The 17,659-nt window shown below is 38.7% G+C and overlaps 1 protein-coding gene across 7 annotated transcripts in view; it reads right to left on the bottom strand.

Annotated features, from left to right (window-relative positions):
* The window catches only part of PALS2 (protein associated with LIN7 2, MAGUK p55 family member), a 111,445-nt gene that overhangs the window by 69,554 nt on the left and 24,232 nt on the right, over window positions 1–17,659 (bottom strand). Inside the window, exon 1 of one of the 7 annotated variants that reach the window (XM_082398401.1) lies at window positions 5,279–7,855. The exons of the other annotated variants lie outside the window; for them this stretch is intronic. The gene's annotated coding sequence lies outside the window, so the exon portion shown is untranslated. Of the gene's footprint in view, window positions 1–5,278; window positions 7,856–17,659 lie in introns of those variants that run through there. 7 annotated transcript variants of the gene reach the window in all.

Here is a 17,659-nt window from a genome sequence, read left to right as displayed (position 1 = left end):
TTTAAAGTGTCAGTGAAAAATGTATCTCAAAAACAGCAATTTATTACAATTTTCCCACCTTAAAAACAATTGTTTTTTTTAATGAACATAGTTGGGTTTTCCCCCTAATTTAATCATGTTAACTGACCCACTCTGTACTGTCATCCTCTGATGACAAGTTTAATTCAGAAAGGAAAGTGAACTACCATTTTAAATGAACTTAACAATCTTCCTACTATGAACTAAGTAAACGCCTTGCAAAAGCAGCTAGTGTAACTTCCTGGCACTCTTACTTAGAAACAATTTTCTATTATGTGCAATGCTTTCAGAGAGAAGTCCGCTCAAAGAGAAAAAAAAAGCACCAGGTTCTTGGAGAATAGTTTCACTGGATTGACACCCACCCCTGGTATGTTTAAAATATTGTTTCACTTCCTTTTGGCCTCTATGGTCTCTGATGAGACATCCACATTCATTCAAATAGTTACTCTATTACTGGTTTTCTGTTTTTTGCTTTCTGTATTTTTTTCTTTGTCTTGTTTTCAGCAATTCCATTATGTTGTTTCTGGGCATGATTTCACTGGGCTTATGCCACTTAAGGTTCAATGAACCTCTTGAGTCTACAAGACAAATTTATGTCTTGCACTAAATTTGGGAAGTTTTCAGCCACTACTTCTTCAAACACTTGTTTCTGTACCATATTATTTCTTTCTTCCTTCTGGGTGTCTGATGAAACCTAACGTTAGACCTGGTACCATCCCATAGGTCCCTCGAGCTCTTCTCATTATTTTTTTTTTCAACTATTTTTTTCTTTTGTTTTTCAGTTTGGATAAATTTCTACTGATCTACTTTGAAGTTCACGGACTGTCATCTCCATCCTGCTATTGTGCTTGTCCAGGGAGTTTTTTGGTATCATATTTTTCAGTTCCAAATTTCCCATTTGGTTTTTCTTTTTCCTATTTCTTTACTGAGACATTCTATATTTCCATTCATTTCAAGAGAGCTCACCCTTAATTGTTGTAGCATATTTATAAAACCTGCTTTAAATCTTCCTCAGATGATTCCCACATCTGTGTCATCTCAGTATTGGTGTCTCATGATTATCTCTGCCCATCTGGGTTAAGGTTTCCCAGGTTCTCCATATGCCAAGGAATTTTGGACTGTATGTTGTACATTTTTAATAACATAAGACTCTGCCAGACTTCCCTGGTGGTGGAGTGGTTAAGAATCCGCCTGCCGATGCAGGGGACATGGGTTCAAGCCCTGGTCCAGGAAGATCCCACATACCACGGAGCAACTAAGCCCGTGCGCCACAACTACTGAGCCTGCGCTCTAGAGCCCGTGGGGCACAATTACTGAAGCCCGGCGCCTAGAGCTCGTGCTCCGCGACAAGAGAAGCCACCACAATGAGAAGCCCACGCACCACAATGAAGAGTAGGCCCCGCTCACAACAACCAGAGAAAGCCCGTGCACAGCAACGAAGACCCAACGCAGCCAAATAAATAAATAAATAAATAAACAAACAAAGACTGTCTTGCTGAAATCTTAGGGAGAGTGTTGATATTTTTGTTTCAGCAAGCAATTGACTCAGTTAAATTCTGACCCTCTAAGGTACCAATGCCATTTTAGTTTAGTTGTCCATGCTTATCTGCACCTTTATTTGTGAACTTAAGTTTTCATTTCTCTTAGGTAAATACCTAGGAATGGGATTGCTAGATCACATGGTAAGTGTATATTTAACTTTATAAGAAACCAGTAAACTTCAAAATTTCCACAGTGTTATTTGGATCAGTCCCATATATGTACCACCCACTAGCCAGTCTGGGGCTTAGTTGGTGGTCTATTGGTATTTCAGTACTAAACATCTATATGTGTTCTTTAGGGTCAGATCCACATACACACCTCTCAAGGATGAGCCTAGGAGTGCATAACAACTTTAAGAAGTCTCTTTCCAAAGCTCCTCTGCAATCTGCCTGGCACTTTGGGTTCTCTGGGATGTTCTTTACTGATCCTCCAGAAATCTGGGGCATAATTTAACCCATTCTGCAGTGTACTTTCTATAAATGGGCTCATGACCTGGTTCAGGCAGCCAGAGCACAGAGGAAAAAAAAAAAACCCCACAAAAAAACGACAGGAACCACAACTCCTCCAATTGAGGAGGAAGGTTTCTTGTTTTGGAGTTTTAGTTATGCTCCTCTTAGCTGCTGTAGCTGCTTCAGCACTGCTGCCAAAGGACTTCCTGGGGGCTGGGCGGCAGAGAGGGGGAGGGGAGGGGAGGGGAGGGGAGGGGAGGGGAGGGGGAGGGGGGAGGGGGAGGGGAGGGGGAGGGGGAGGGACTGATTGATCTCTGCACTCCTGTTGAGCATCTTGCTCTTTAAACCAGAACCAGCAAGTTTTTGTAGTTCTAGCTGTCCATTCTGATGCTCTAGGTTTGGGGTTAGGTCCAGGGATAACAAAGCAAAACAAAACAAAAGAACAGTAAACTCACCGTTGATTCAATGGTACTTAAATTTCTGGTTGTCTTCTCTAACCCGCCTGATACTATTGACTTTTCAGAGTCTGCAAATAGCTACTCCTGTATGCTGTCCAGTTTTTATGGCCGCATTCAGTGGAAGAGACGGGGTATTGTGTGCTTACTCCATCTTACTGGAACCCTTTTTATTATTTTCCACCAAATCTGGGAGGGAGGTTTGGTGCCACTATTTCTTCAAATATTTTTTCTGTCTCTTCTCTCCTTCCTTCCTGTCTGGAACTCTCATTATATCTATGTTGAAATGTCTGACATTGTCCCACAGGTCTCTGAGGCTCTGTCCACTTTTCACAATATGTTTTTTCTCTCTCTCTTCTTTAGAGTGAATACTTTTTATTGATCTTCAAGTTTTCTCTGACATCTCAAATCTGTTATTGAGCCTATCCAATAACAGATTTATTGGATAAATAAATCCTATCCTATTCATTTCAATTATTGTACTTTTGAAATCTTAAATTTCTATTTCATTCTTCCTTTCTAATTTGTTTCTCTCTTGGGACTCTCTATTAAGTGTTGCTAATATACTGTCCTTTAATTCTTTGAACATATTAAAAACAGCCAATTCAAAGTCTCTGTTAAATCCTACATCAAGCCCACTCACAGTCAGTTTCCACTGACTCTCGTGATGATATGTCACGTTTTCCTAGGTTTTATTTTCTTTTTTTTTTTCACATCCAGCAGTTTGTTTGAAAATTGAACCTTTAATATATTATGGTAATTCAATTTATTTTATTTTTCAGAGATGCTGGGTATTTTTTAGTAATTCATCTGGACTTGAACTGAAGAATCAGTTTCCCTACATGGTATGCAGTTGGGACGTCTCTGTTCAGTTTTTTTAATTCTTACTTTTATATTTTAGCCTGGCTTCCTAGTGGGTGTGCCTATGTCTGTATAGCTTAATGGTCAGCCAATGACCTGGGCAATGGTTGTGCTCAAACATCTCAAGCCTGTAAGATGTCCAGCTTCTGCCAGTTGATTTGTGTATAGACTGGGGAATGCACTCAACACTGCAGCCAGTTCTCTAGTCTCCTCTGGGTTGAACTTTTTGGGTCTCCCCTCTCTTGGGTCTCCCCTTCACATACGTAGCTTCCAGTCAACCAGAGCTGTATGGTGAACTTACCTCAGCCCTTCTATGGTTCTCTCATTTCTGGGATTTCTCTATTAAATTTCTTCTGGTCCACTGCTCACCCTAAACCAGGCCCACAGCGTTGAGCTAGCAAGGCAGCAGGTTTTCTCCCTCTCTTTCCATCCAAACCCACCAATCTGTACTTGCAAAGCCACAGGTTTTTGTGCCCCCTCTCACTCCTCCCTTCCCTGAATCAAGTTACTCCCCCACGGCCACCTCTTTGGCAGCAAAGCTGCTGGGTTTCTCAGCTAGTCCCAAGCTGGTAAAGCTTCAGTTTTCATCAGCTGAGGAGGGTGGGGACAGCAGGGCACGCCTGAGGAGGTATCTGGGAAGGGCCCGGGCCAGAAGGCCACAGACTCGCACTGTTCTCACCCCAAGCCCTAACGGTTGTACAAGATCAATTTTTTTTAACTACGTTTGGTCAATTTCCAATACCCCTAAATGGATGTTTTTGACAATTCTGTCCGGTTTTCTATTTACTTTCTGCAGAGGGAACTGCCAGCCTCTTCATGCCACCATTACCAGAATTCAAGTAATGTTTTTAATTAAAAAGAAAAATCCAAGTTTTAACTCTACTAAACCTTCATCATCACAACTTATTATCAAGTGAAAGATCGTCATGATAATTGGTAATACTGCTTCTAATGAGGCAGCTTTTTAGGACGCTCACCGTGATGTTACTGGAAAACATGGGAAAAAACAGAAATAGCCTCAATGTTCCTCATCAGGGGAATGCCTAAATCCCCATCCTATGAATAATCTGCAACCGTTAAAAGAACGTGATTTTATATGCACTAACATGTAAAACCCTCCAAAACACGTTTTTCTGTGGAAAACAGCAAGTGTCATAAAGATAGTATTGTGTCATATAGAGAGAAATGAAGCACACAAAACTTTATCTTTTCCACAGGTACAAATATGCAAATATACAGGAATCGGTCTGGAAAGATATAAAGCAAAGTATAACAGGTATTACCCCTGGGGAAGGAGCAGAGATTGAAAGAAGGGTTAGTTAAAAGGGCTCTTGGCTCTACCTGGTAATATCTTAAAATTGTTACAAAATTAATATATTTATGCATACCTGTGTAACAAAACAATGACTGAACAAATGAGCTGCTCAAACTATGAACTGTATATCTGGAGAGTCAATATCATGAAGGTTCCTAGAGGTTTCTGTACAGACTTATAAGGATTAAAGAAAACCACCTTACCTAATAAAATTAAGTAGCCTTATATACAAGATTTCATTAGGCAAAAATGCTTAGCCTCATTTCTCAAGTCATGGATTTGTCTCTCCAAAGATAATCTCCTTATATAGAACACTTCATCCCTTAAATACCTCATGCCTTATGTATTAGTTTGTACTTTTTATCATGGATTTCTTTCCTAGGAAGCCATTTCAGTCCATGTCACATTAAATAATACCTTTTCATAATTTTAACAGGAGCACTTTAAGTGATGAGACTATTTTAATGCCTATAGTTAAGCATTACAATGAATGAAACTCACTAACAATTGCTCTTAATTTTTTACATGTTCATTCCACAAATCAGATATTTTCTTCCCATTTTTACCTTAATCACGACCTTTATAAATTTCAAAACAAAGCCTCCAAGCCACAGGGGGAATAAATGAAAACAACTTACCTTCCACTGTTAGCCATGCACACACACAATGAAAACTGTAGTTTCTGCATGTAGCTCCAGGGTATTTGGTATGAGATGACTAAGAATTTCTATATCGATTCTTGATAAATATTTATCAGGCTAAAGGACTCTTCTTCTCTCTTATAATACTGTATTACTCTCACAACTGTAAAATGACAAAATAGACCATCTTTTCTATTTGTACTAAGTGACTGAGGAAGAATTTCTTACTACTGCTGCTTTAAGGAGCCCCTTTTGTAAAAGCTCTTTTAGGCTTTTCTGCTCATGTAACACACCCACACACGCTAATTTAATCAAAGCCATCAAGTGGTGTCAGTATAAAAGTCTTAAATCCCTTACTCTTTACAACTCCTCCATCATTGAATCAAGCCTGCATACCACTGTTATTACATTTTCCTACATTTTCTATCCCATTTCAGTCTCAAAAAATTGCCATAAGCTGGAGGGTATAAGTATTATCTCCATCTTAAAGATGAGAAAAATGAGGCCCCAAAAGTTTAAGAGACTGACCAGCGATAAGTCAATAGGTTAAAAAAATATGTACATCATATTTACATATAATAAATGTAAATGATTGGCCCCGAACCATGCTCATCTTTCCCAGCTGTAATCACAGATTATTTCCCATATATGATCCCTCTACAAAACAATCTCAATATTTTCCCTAAACAGAAAGAAGGAAAATGTCCAAGCGACTGAAAGGATAACAAATCAGAACATTTTGCAAGGGACTGGCCAAAAGCACAGGGATATGATGACATGAGTTCTGTCACTGAGGGCTTGCATTTCAACAAGTGGCAGATATGAAGAAAACTCATGAAACAATACAGTTTGGTCACTGGAGAGAACGCTGGGCATGAGAAAACGCAGTTCCTAGTCCCAGTCTTGCCACTATGCAGTATGACTTTATTATGATTTTAGCCCTGAAAGAGTAGACACAAATTTCTACTGGTCAACACCAGCCATCTCTCATCATTTCTACTGCCATGCCAAGTGTTTGGACACAGTAATGGAATCAGAAATACCCTTGTGAAACTTGGAAGCAGTTGCAAAGTTCAGGAAGATGGAAGAAAATGTGTTGCCAGTACTAACATGCTCAGGAGCAGCAGATGACTAAAATAAATGCCTGCAAGAACAACAGATGACTGAAATAAAACTCCAGGTTAATAGTCAGAAATGGCCATTAGAAACTCTTTGAAGTCAGGGATGCTGGATGCTACAGATCAACAGTGGGTTAAGATACTTCTCTCACCACTCTGTTTTATTCTCTCCTTCTCCCTGAACTGTGAAAGATAAAACAGTCATGGAATCAAATGTATGTATTGAAATCTGAAGAAAAAAAAATTAAATATAAAACATTTCCTTTTCTTGCAAATTACCAACCTTCTTTTTTCTCTCATATTCTTTGCTTAAAGTAATCTTTTAGGGTTAAAACCAATTATCAAGAATTCAAGAAATGCTGAAGGAAGAGTGATAACAAGTACAGATTTTAATTATGTCACTCTACATTATGTAATTCCAAAAAAAGATTATTATAATGTCTAACAAACGAAGTCAAGATCCAAAGGGAATACATACATTCATAATTAATTTTCCTATTTTCCTAATTATTTTTAAATACAAACATCTGGTTAAACAAGCAGAAAGAATGGTTTCCCAGCATTCATTAAGTATTTCATATTTGTTCCCTGTTTCTCTTTGTTAAATGATAACCTCTCTAAGAACAAGAGCTTTCTCTTCCATTATAGCTCCCAGTAGAGAGCCTTGTATATAATAGGTACTCAACAAATGTTTAATAAGTGTTTAACTAACGCTCTGAATTATTTTTCCTTTGTATTACCTAGTTTTCAGCTCTGATTGGGGATAAAATTTTGTATAATCAGCAACTGACACATACCAAAGTAAAATACAAAGTCACTTGGGGATTAGTTTGAGTTTGAAATAGCACCAGTATGCCAAAGGAACCAACTCTTGTTAATTTCTTGTGCTAACAATGAAGAGGACTAAAGAAAAATTCAAATTGAAGCAAAGCATGGATGGCTGTAGTGGCTCTTAGAGCAAACAACCTTCTTTCGGAAGGGAAAGCTGATGGGTGTTCTTCATCACAGATCCTTTTACCCAAGGTATAATTAAGAATTAAAAATAAACGTGGTTAGAAAGCAGAAACCCTTCTCTCTGACTGGCTCCAACATTTTGGCATATTTGGATTTGACAAAATTAAGTGTCAAGCTTGAAAGAATATTAAACACAAAAACAAAAGTAAAATGAACAAATATTTTTATTCAAGAGGACAAATATCAGTATTTCCAGGTTAAAATAAACTGAATTCATCTATTTTTGCTCTCACCTAAAATCTCTCTAAAATGTAACAAAGATGTGTGTGTGTAATTTTATTTTATTTTTAAAGGCATAAGTTTACAAAGATGTGGAGAATTAGAGATAAATTGACTTTGGAAGCTGTAGAACACAGGGATAAAGGATTAACTGATTTAGCAGACCCAAGAGGTCAAACTCTAAACAAGCTACAGGAAAAGCAGAAAATCATTTCATTTACAAAACAAAGTCTTCCAGGGGCTTCCCTGGTGGCGTTGGCGTAGTGGTTGAGAGTCTGCCTGCCAATGCAGGGGACACGCGTTCGAGCCCTGGTCTGGGAAGATCCCACATGCCGCGGAGCAACTAGGCCCGTGAGCCACAACTACTGAGCCTGCGCGTCTGGAGCCTGTGCCCCGCAACAAGAGAGGCCGCGATAGTGAGAGGCCCGCGCACCGCGATGAAGAGTGGCCCCCGCTTGCCGCAACTAGAGAAAGCCCGCACACGAAACGAAGACCCAACACAGTCAAAAATAAATAAATAAATAATCCTTAAAAAAAAAAAACAACAAAAAAACCCAAAATCTTCCAAAGACTGAGGAATTAGCAGCCCAAGGTACATGAAGTGAGGGGAACTACAATGAGGAGACTCAGATAATATTAGGTCAGTATTCATTAGCTGATCCCTTAGTAAACCGCAGTTACCTTTCTCCATTCCTGTATTTTTATTTTCTTGAAGTTAATATTTATTTGCTTAGTTTTTCATATATACTACTTATCAGTAATTCAACCCCACCCTCCTTGCAGGGTACTTGCTGCCCCTCACCCTCACCCATGCAGGACTGAAAACTAGGGGTTGATCTGGAGAGAGTAAGGTAAGAAGTGTCGCTGGACAAAGGACAATGAAATCATATGGAAAACAGGATTACTGAATGATGAGACAAACCTTCCACCTGCTTCTCCCTCTTGACTATCAAAAGCCTTTACCCTTCACATCTTTACCTTCCAGGCAGATGTGAAGAATCTTCTCTAGAGAATATGACCAGCCTAAGTGGAAAGACATAGACATCAAGATCAGGCATTACTCCCAAACAATCCAGTCACAGAATGGCTACAGTGAAGCTCATACATGCACACAGAGTTCCATGGTTTTAGTTCTCTGCTGTTAAGAATGAGCTACTGCACTTTGTGTCTTCGTGTTGCATTTTGGTAACTGCAATATTTCAAACTTTTTCATTATCTGTTACAAATATAAAACTTTAATGGATGAGGAGTTGCTCCTTAAGGATGAGCAAAGAAAGTGGTTTCTTAAGATGGAATCTGCTCCCGGTGAAGATTCTGTGAAGGCTGTTGAAATGACAACAAAGGATTTAAAATATTATATAATCTTAGTTGATAAAGCAGCGACAGGGATTGAGAGGACTGACTCCAATTGTGAAAGCACTTCTACTGTGGGTAAACTGCTGTCAAATGCACTGCATGCTACAGAGAAATGGTTCATGAAGGGCGGAGTCCATCAATGGGGCAAACTTCATGGCTGTCTTATTTTAAGAAACTGCCATGGCCACTGTGATCAGTCAGCAGCCATCAACATTGAGGCAAGACTCTCCACCAGCAAGAAAATTACACCTCGCTGACGGCTCAGATGATGGTTAGCATGTTTTAGCAATAAAGTATTTCTTTATTAAGATATGTAGGCATAATGCCATTGCACACTTACTAGACTACAGTATAGTGTAAACGTAACTTTTATATGCACTGGGAAACCAAAAAATCCATGTGACTCACCTTGTGATATTTGCTTTATTGTGATGATCTGGAACTGAACCCGCAATATATCCAAGGTCTGTGATGGATTTATATACTGAGAGCATAACTATATTGTGCTGGTCAGTCTGTCATCAAGGCAATCTGAAATGTTGTCCTAAAAATTTTTTTTTAATTTATTTTTTATTTATATTATTTATTTTCAGCTGTGTTGGGTCTTCGTTGCTGCGCACGGGCTTTCCCTAGTTGCAGGGAGCGGGGGCTACTCTTCGTTGTGATGCGCAGTCTTCTCATTGCTGTGGCTTCTCTTGTTGCAGAGCACAGGCTCTAGGCGTGTGGGCTTCAGTAGTTGTGGCATGCAGGCTCAGTAGTTATGGCTCACGGGCTCTAGAGCGCGGGCTCAGTGGTTGTGGCGCATGGGCTTAGCTGCTCCGCGGCATGTGGGATCCTCCCGGACCAGGGCTCGAACCCGTGTCACCTGCATTGGCAGGCGGATTCTTAACCACTGTGCCACCAGGGAAGTCCTAAAAATATTTTTAAAATGATCCTTTTATAGAGAAATATAAGGAGACTGAACCTATCAGACATTAAAATATATTTTAAGGCTGTGTTAATCAAAACAGGGTAGTACTCATTCAGGTAGAAATGGGAAGATCAGTGGAACTAAACAGAGGATGGCTAATCAAAATAACAGTGAGATACTAATGTTAACCAAAGAGAAATGCAGAGGTCAAAAACTCTGTTTGGTAACAGAGTTGGGGGTACACACTGGGGCAGCTTCTACATAAATTAAAAAGTATGTATCTTCAAGGATTTTCAATGCTACATCGTTTATAAAAGCAAAAGACTAGAAATATGGGCTTCCTTGGTGGTGCAGTGGTTGAAAATCCGCCTGCCAATGCAGGGGACATGGGTTCGAGCCCTGGTCTGGGAAGATCCCACATGCCGCGGAGCAACTGGGCCTGTGAGCCACAACTACTGAGCCTGCGCGTCTGGAGCCTGTGCTCCGCAACAAGAGAGGCCGCGACAGTAAGAGGCCCGCGCACCATGATGAAGAGTGGCCCCCGCTTGCCGCAACTAGAGAAAGCCCTCGCACAGAAACGAAGACCCAAAAAAACAGCCAAAAAAAAAAAAGACTAGAAATAATCTGGCTAAATAAGTCATAATATATATACTCATAGTATGTATGCTCAGTTATAATATATATACTTGTGGAAAGAATGGGCTGTATTCGTGTTTACAGAAATGAAACATCTACAGTTAAAAAAAAAAAAAGTGAGTATACCAGGCTCCCATTTGTTTAAGAAAAGAAGGTGGGGAAGGAGTAATACACACACTTACATATTTATATATGCTTTTGTGTGTTTATAAAATATTTATGTAAGAACATATAAGAAAACACTAATAGTGGTTGACGTGGGAAACAGATGTGAAGTAGAAAATTTGACTTCTCATTATATATCTCTTTCTACTCTTACTTGTTTTTAACTGGGTACTTTTTTTTTTTTTGGTTAAAAGTTTTTTAAGGAAAGGAAAAAAACAAACCTGATTCTTTATGTTCCTAAGGGTACATAAATGTTAAATGCATTAAAAGTCATGCTTATTAAAAAAAAAAAGAATGAGCTACTGATATTAACCTTGGGATCTCAGATGCTGAGTGACAGAGACCAGAATAAACAAACAGGTAAAATCTACTTGTAATAATAAAACTGTTCAAGGCTAAAGGAAACAATCATTAAAATCCTCAGAGAAATATGAAAACATTGTATTCATCAAACTAGAACAAGACTGCTGTAGGAGAGGAACAGCAGGGGAAACAAAAGAGCTTCTAAAATAAAAATGCAAAAGTAGAAATAAAAAATGCAATATAAATCATGGAAGATAAATTTGGGGAAATACCAAAAAAAGTAGAAAAGTACAGAGGTAGAAAGACAGAAGAGAAAAAAGTCAGAGGACTAATAGAGAGCATCTAAATAAGAGGAATTATTTAGAAAGAAGAATATACAAAACAGAAGGGAGAAAAACATTAATGAAACACTTAATATTTTCCAGAACTGAAAGCGGTAAGTTGCTAGACTAAATGGGGCATACAGCACCCAGTGAAATAGATGAAAACAGAGGTATACTAAGACACGTCATTGTGAAATTTCAGAACACTAGAGACAAAGGAAAAAAACCACAATCACATATCAAGAATTAGGAATCAAAGTCCTTTTGAACTTTTCAATGATGACACCTAAAAATAAAAGACGATGAAATGATGCATCTAAAAACATTTCCACCCTAAAATTCTTTACCCTGCCAAACTATCAATCAAGTGTGAGGACAGTTAAAATTAATTTTCAGACTTGCTTATAAGGTTTCATAAAACTAATCTACCACAAACACTTTTTCTTAGAAAGATAAAAAAAAAAAAAAAAAAAAAAAGACATGCTGCCCTCTGAGCATGTAACAAAGGGGCAAAATAGAAAAGGGGAAGATATGAGATAAAGGAACTAGAAGACGCAATCCATGAGAAAGGCAAAAGTGACTGTCAGGAAGATGGTGACAAGTGTGTATCAGGTATGGAGAATAATGAGTCTATCCTGGACAGTGAGAAGGTCCCAGGAGCAACCTCTTCAAGAAAATCAAGTTGATAAACTTGGATAAACATACTGAAAGGTGAAATAAAAAACTAGCAGAGATTTTGGGGGTTGAATTATTGATAAGCAGTATATATGGAAAACTCAGCAAACAATTATTAACTCCAAGAAAATAAAAACACAGGAATGGAAAAGGTAACTACAACTTACTATGGGTCAATTAATAAATACTGATTTAATAAAAATATTAATATAATTATGTTGGGAGAAGTGAGGGATCAGAAGTGTGTGTATATATATACAGAGAGAGAGAAGGTAGGGGTAGAGTGGAAAAAAGAGCTAAATCCTCATCTTCCATAACGGTTAATACTGAACAATCAAGAAATCAGCCACATAAGTATACCATAAATGATATGGAGCTCAGTGCCAAAAGAATCAGCTAAAAAGTTCAAAGTAGTAGCCTCTAGGCATCAAGAAATAGAGATAAAGAGCAAGACAGTCTTTGATCTGTACATGCATTAACAATTTTAATATGAAAACCTACCCAAAAATATGCCTCTTGTGCATAAACAGTAACCAATTTGAACAAAGAAAGATCAGAATTACAACTGTTCTTGCAGAGTTAAAAACAAACAGGACTTTTTCTTTGAAGGCGAAAAAGCCTGGAAACACCAAGTCACCTTTGGATGATATGCTTCATTAAATTCTTCTTTGTATGTATTATGATATGAAATGTATTTCAGTAAAACATTCCATTAAAATATAACATTTAAAATCAATATTTAAAAACCTATAAAGAATATTTTTAATTTTCAAAAGATATGTATTTTCTCTGCATTCATAAGTGTACAGATATAACTTTAACAAAAGGAAACTTTTTAATCAATCTTATTTAATTCATCATAAAACTGCTTCTTCTATTTATTGCCATGTTTATCTAGTTTTAACCCAAATCATTTTCCTTAATTCACATACCACTAATTCCACTCCAACTAGGAACTGGGGCTCAAAAATCACTGATTTGTAATCAAATACAATTCAGATTATAGTACTGTTATACTAAAATGACACAGATCTCTCTATGTAAAAATATTTTATAAGCTACTAGAATTAGCTATCAATTTCAAATATTCTTATCTCACTCAACACTCTCAGGCTGTTGTTCACTTCTACTTATATCAGCCTTTAAAGCACTGAGCAAAACATTACATAAAAGTAAGTACAAGGCACTGCATTAAAAATAAGCACAATAATATATTATTGACAGTGAAAAAGAAGAAGGAAACATTCTCTTCTCCAAGGTATAATGCCACTCAACTAGGTCTCCTGGGCAGGAATGCTCAGGTAAGAAGACAGGCGAACACAGTCTCCCCACATAGGAAGTCCACGTATGGAATGTCAAACATAATCTACACTATTAGAAAACTTCATTCTATACGTCCAGATGGAAACCCTGCATAGAATAGCCTTACTAATTATTTTAAAAGTTTTAGAAATTTAGAAAGCCCAAAGAAGTTCTACCTCAGTGAGAGCAGCTATATCCTATCCAAAATGAAGAGATTATTTTAGGCTTTAACCTCACATTTCTTATTTGGAAGACTTTCTGGTTGTAAGAAACTTGAGGAACACGCAATATGTTCAAAGTGGTGAAAGCACACTCTAAATAGATAAAATGACAACTGAATCCTGGTACTATTTTAGTCTTTTTCTCATTGCAATTTTCCTTATGGCAAGCATAAACACTAGACACAACTGGATATCCTTGCCAGCCCTTCAGTTCTAGCAGCTAAGGAGCTGGATACCATGTTTTGAGAACACTGGTAACAAAATGAACTAGAAATGTGGTAATTTGTGTCTCTCATAAATGTTTAAAAGGTTACATAAAAATATTGTTTCAAATATTGCAGAAAGTTTTTACAAGTCCTTTTCTGTAATGACAGCTTTCTGCTTTAACAGAATTTTCTTCATATGCTTTGGTTTGATAAAATTGCATTAATGGTGTAGTTACATTAAGACTTAGTGAAAAGATTCACCCACTAGCCTGGCTACAGCTTGCCTGCACTCATTTCAATAAATGTAGCCCTAGACAAAATTATCTGGGAATCAAGTTTGTCTTCATCTCCCCTCACTTCTGATTTCCACAGCTCTTTCCTTCCTTTCAGTGCCCTCCTTCCTATTCTTATCCCCAGCTTTTTCAATATGCTCAAACTTCCTTATTTCCCCCCAAATCAGCAAAGTCCCAAATACTGCTTCACACTTCTATTACTTGCCCCTTGGTTCTCTCACATTCTCTATTTCAAACATTTACTACCCTAGTCAGCAGACGATTTTGTCAGAAGGGAAACAAAAAGAGGCTATCATTTATGATTTACTGAAATTCCCCTCCACTTGTAGAATCAACTGTTTCAGCTCCGTTCCTTACCTCTTTTTCCTCAAATCTCACAAGAAAATATGCCCCTAGTCCTCTACAAAGCTGCTGTCTGTGTGATGAATCAAGTCCCTCCCACCCACTGTAGGACCATGACCCATGGGTTATCCCTCTCCTGTAACTTCAGTATTTTTTCTTCATTTGTAACTCCCACATTTTTAAGTTTTAATATCTTCCTCATCTTTCAGTAATGATATTTTAAATCTCCATTTTGAACCCCATTTCACTTTTTTAAGAACAAATTATTTAATTTATTTATTTTTGGCTGCATTGGGTCTTTGTTGCTGCGCGCAGGCTTTTCTCTAGTTGCGGCGAGCGGGGGCTACTCTTCATTGCGGTGTGCGGGCTTCTCATTGTGGTGGCTTCTCTTGTTGCGGAGCACGGGCTCTAGGTGCGTGGGCTTCAGTAGTTGTGGCTCACGGGCTCTAGAGCTCAGGCTCAGTAGTTGTGGCGCACGGGCTTAGTTGCTTGGTGGCATGTGGGATCTTCCCGGACCAGGGCTAGAACCCCGTGTCCCCTGCACTGCCAGGGGGATTCTTAACCACTTGCGTCACCCGGGAAGCCCCCCATTTCACTTTTAAGTCACACCCTCCTCTCTCTCCTTTTCCCCATCACAGCTACTAAGCTTCTTTAAAGAGTAGTTCACCCTGGGCATCTTTTCTTCAGTTCTCCACCTTCCCATTCAGCCTCCGCTATCTGGCTTCCCTAGCCACCACTCTCCTCCAACTTCCTAACTATGTTTAGGAATAAGCTAACTGAAAAATCAAGCACATATTCTGTCCACATTCTGCCTGAGGGCAGGCTGTCACTCCTGTTGGTGTTCCTCAGATCTTCATTCTTTTCTTGAATGATATTTACTTCTAGGGCTTCAACCAGTTTCTATCTGAATATGATTTTCAAATCTTAGTTACAGCAGTCACTTTTCCCCAACTGCCTTCTTAATGTATTGTACTTTCCCCGGGAACCCCAAAGATGGTGCCTTTAATTTACCATTTTCAAAACTAGTCACTCACCCTAACTAGAGATTCTAGCTCTTGTTATTATGACATCACCATCCACCCATTCTCCAAAGCTTAAAATCTCAGAATCATCTGATTTTTAAAAATTCTCCCTAACCTAGACATCAAATTCTCCTCCAAATCCTTCTCATTCTACTACACCAAAGTCTCAAAAATTCATCCTCATCACAATTTCCAGCCTCTGAGCTTTGGTTTAGAGTTTTTATCTTCTCTTGTCTAGACTATTTTAAAAGGCTCTTAACTGGTCTACTGATCTCTAATCTTTCCCCACCCTGGTCCTGGCTCCGTGCTGTGTCCAGAAGCATCCTTGTTAAAGTACAGAGCTCATCCTGAGAAAAGCTAGATCTACAGAGTTTTTTTTCTTTTAAACAGCTCAAATAGTGCTGTTCCTAATTTGCTCTCACAATGCAGTAGCCCTGCTTTTAATACATTTTTACTGACCTAACCACTAATTAATAAAGCAGTTTAAAGCTCCATTGGTTTTTTAATAAGAAAATACGTAGTATTATAACTGAACCAACAGAATTGTCTGAAAGTGTTTTTATACAATAAGCACTAATAAATGTGAAATATGACTATAGCGTCACTGCCAGATTGTATTAAATATACAAATTTGAATCTTTTTTTTAGTATCCCCCAAACTAGATTATTTTAGAGTAAATTTCATTGGTAGTTTTTTCAAGATAACACTTATTTTTCACATGCACTTATAAAAATATGTAGAATTCAAAACAGATCCAATGGTAAAGTGGTTTTTAAATTCAGCCATGGGGCTTCCCTGGTGGCGCAGTGGTTGAGAGTCTGCCTGCTAATGCAGGGGACACGGGTTCGAGCCCTGGTCTGGGAAGATCCCACATGCCGCGGAGCGACTGGGCCCGTGAGCCACGGTTGCTGAGCCTGTGCGTCTGGAGCCTGTGCTCCGCAACAAGAGAGGCCGCGATGGTGAGAGGCCTGCGCACCGCGATGAAGAGTGGTCCCCGCTTGCCACAACTAGAGGAAGCCCGTGCACAGAAACGAAGACCCAACACAGCCATAAATAAATAAAATAAATAAATAAATAAATAAAATTAAAAAAAAAAATATGTTAAATTCAGCCATGATGGTGGTAATAGAAGAAAAGTACATAATCTTAAGTAACTGACTCAAAATCCAACTCTCGTACCCCTGGCGGCTATCATTTTACTCTAAGCCACCACCATCTCTTGCTCATTTACTTCAATAGTCATTCAGTTGCTCCCCTGCTTTCATTCTAGTTCTCAACAATATTCTCCAGATTGGCTAGAACCATCATTTAAAACATAAACAGATTTTGTTACTCTTGTGCTAAAACCATCCAAAGGCTTCCCACTGCACTTAGAAAAACATCCGAACTCCTGACCATGACCTACACAGCCTTCATGATTTGGCACCCTGTGCGTCCCTCTGAGTTCATCTGCTACAACTCTCTCCCCGTGGTCCGCTCATCTCTAGTCACACTGGCCTTCCTTCTGTTCTTCAAACATGCCCAGTTTATTTCCCATTTCTCATCTCCCATCTTTACCATCTTCTGTTCTCTCTGCTTGAAATGATCTTCCCAGATACCCACATGCATATCCTTATTCTCTTTATTTTTGTTTCAGTATAAATGTCACCGCCCCAGAAAGTGAACCCTAACACCCAGTCTAAACAAGCTCCTGTCCCTCACACACATCCTCAGTCATTCTCCCTCCTATCAGTTCTATTTTCATCCTAGGGCTCATCTGAAAGTATCTTTGCTTGTTGCCTGTCTCCCTTGCTAGAAATTCACTCATTGTTCTGTCTCCTCCAGCACTGGACAGTGCCTTGACACATGGATGGCATTCAGATATTCATCAACCAATTAACAAATATATGCTAATGTCTCTCAAAGCTCTATCTCCTGAGCTTCAGATGATATTTTCTTGTCTAATCACTGTAAAGATATCCCACAGACACAATGAACTCAACATGCCCAAAACTCATCAAATTACTTCTTAAATCTGGTCACCTTCCAGTATTCCCTATCTCAATTAATGGTACCCAGGTAAACCTGTTCAATTTCCTTTATTCCTGCTACCTAATCTGCCACCAAGACCTTTCAATCTGTTATCTTGCATATCTTACAAACACATCCCTTTTTCGTTATCTCCACTGTCACTTCCTTAGCTCATACTCTCATCCTCTCTCATCTTAACTTCTAACACCTTCTACTTATTTTTGTTACTTTATCTATCCCCAGTACCACCATCAGAGTGAGC

This window comes from Balaenoptera borealis (genome assembly GCF_965194805.1).
Source record: "Balaenoptera borealis genome assembly, chromosome: 7".
NCBI lineage: Eukaryota > Metazoa > Chordata > Mammalia > Artiodactyla > Balaenopteridae > Balaenoptera > Balaenoptera borealis.
This window is presented reverse-complemented; position numbering and strand designations above follow the sequence as displayed.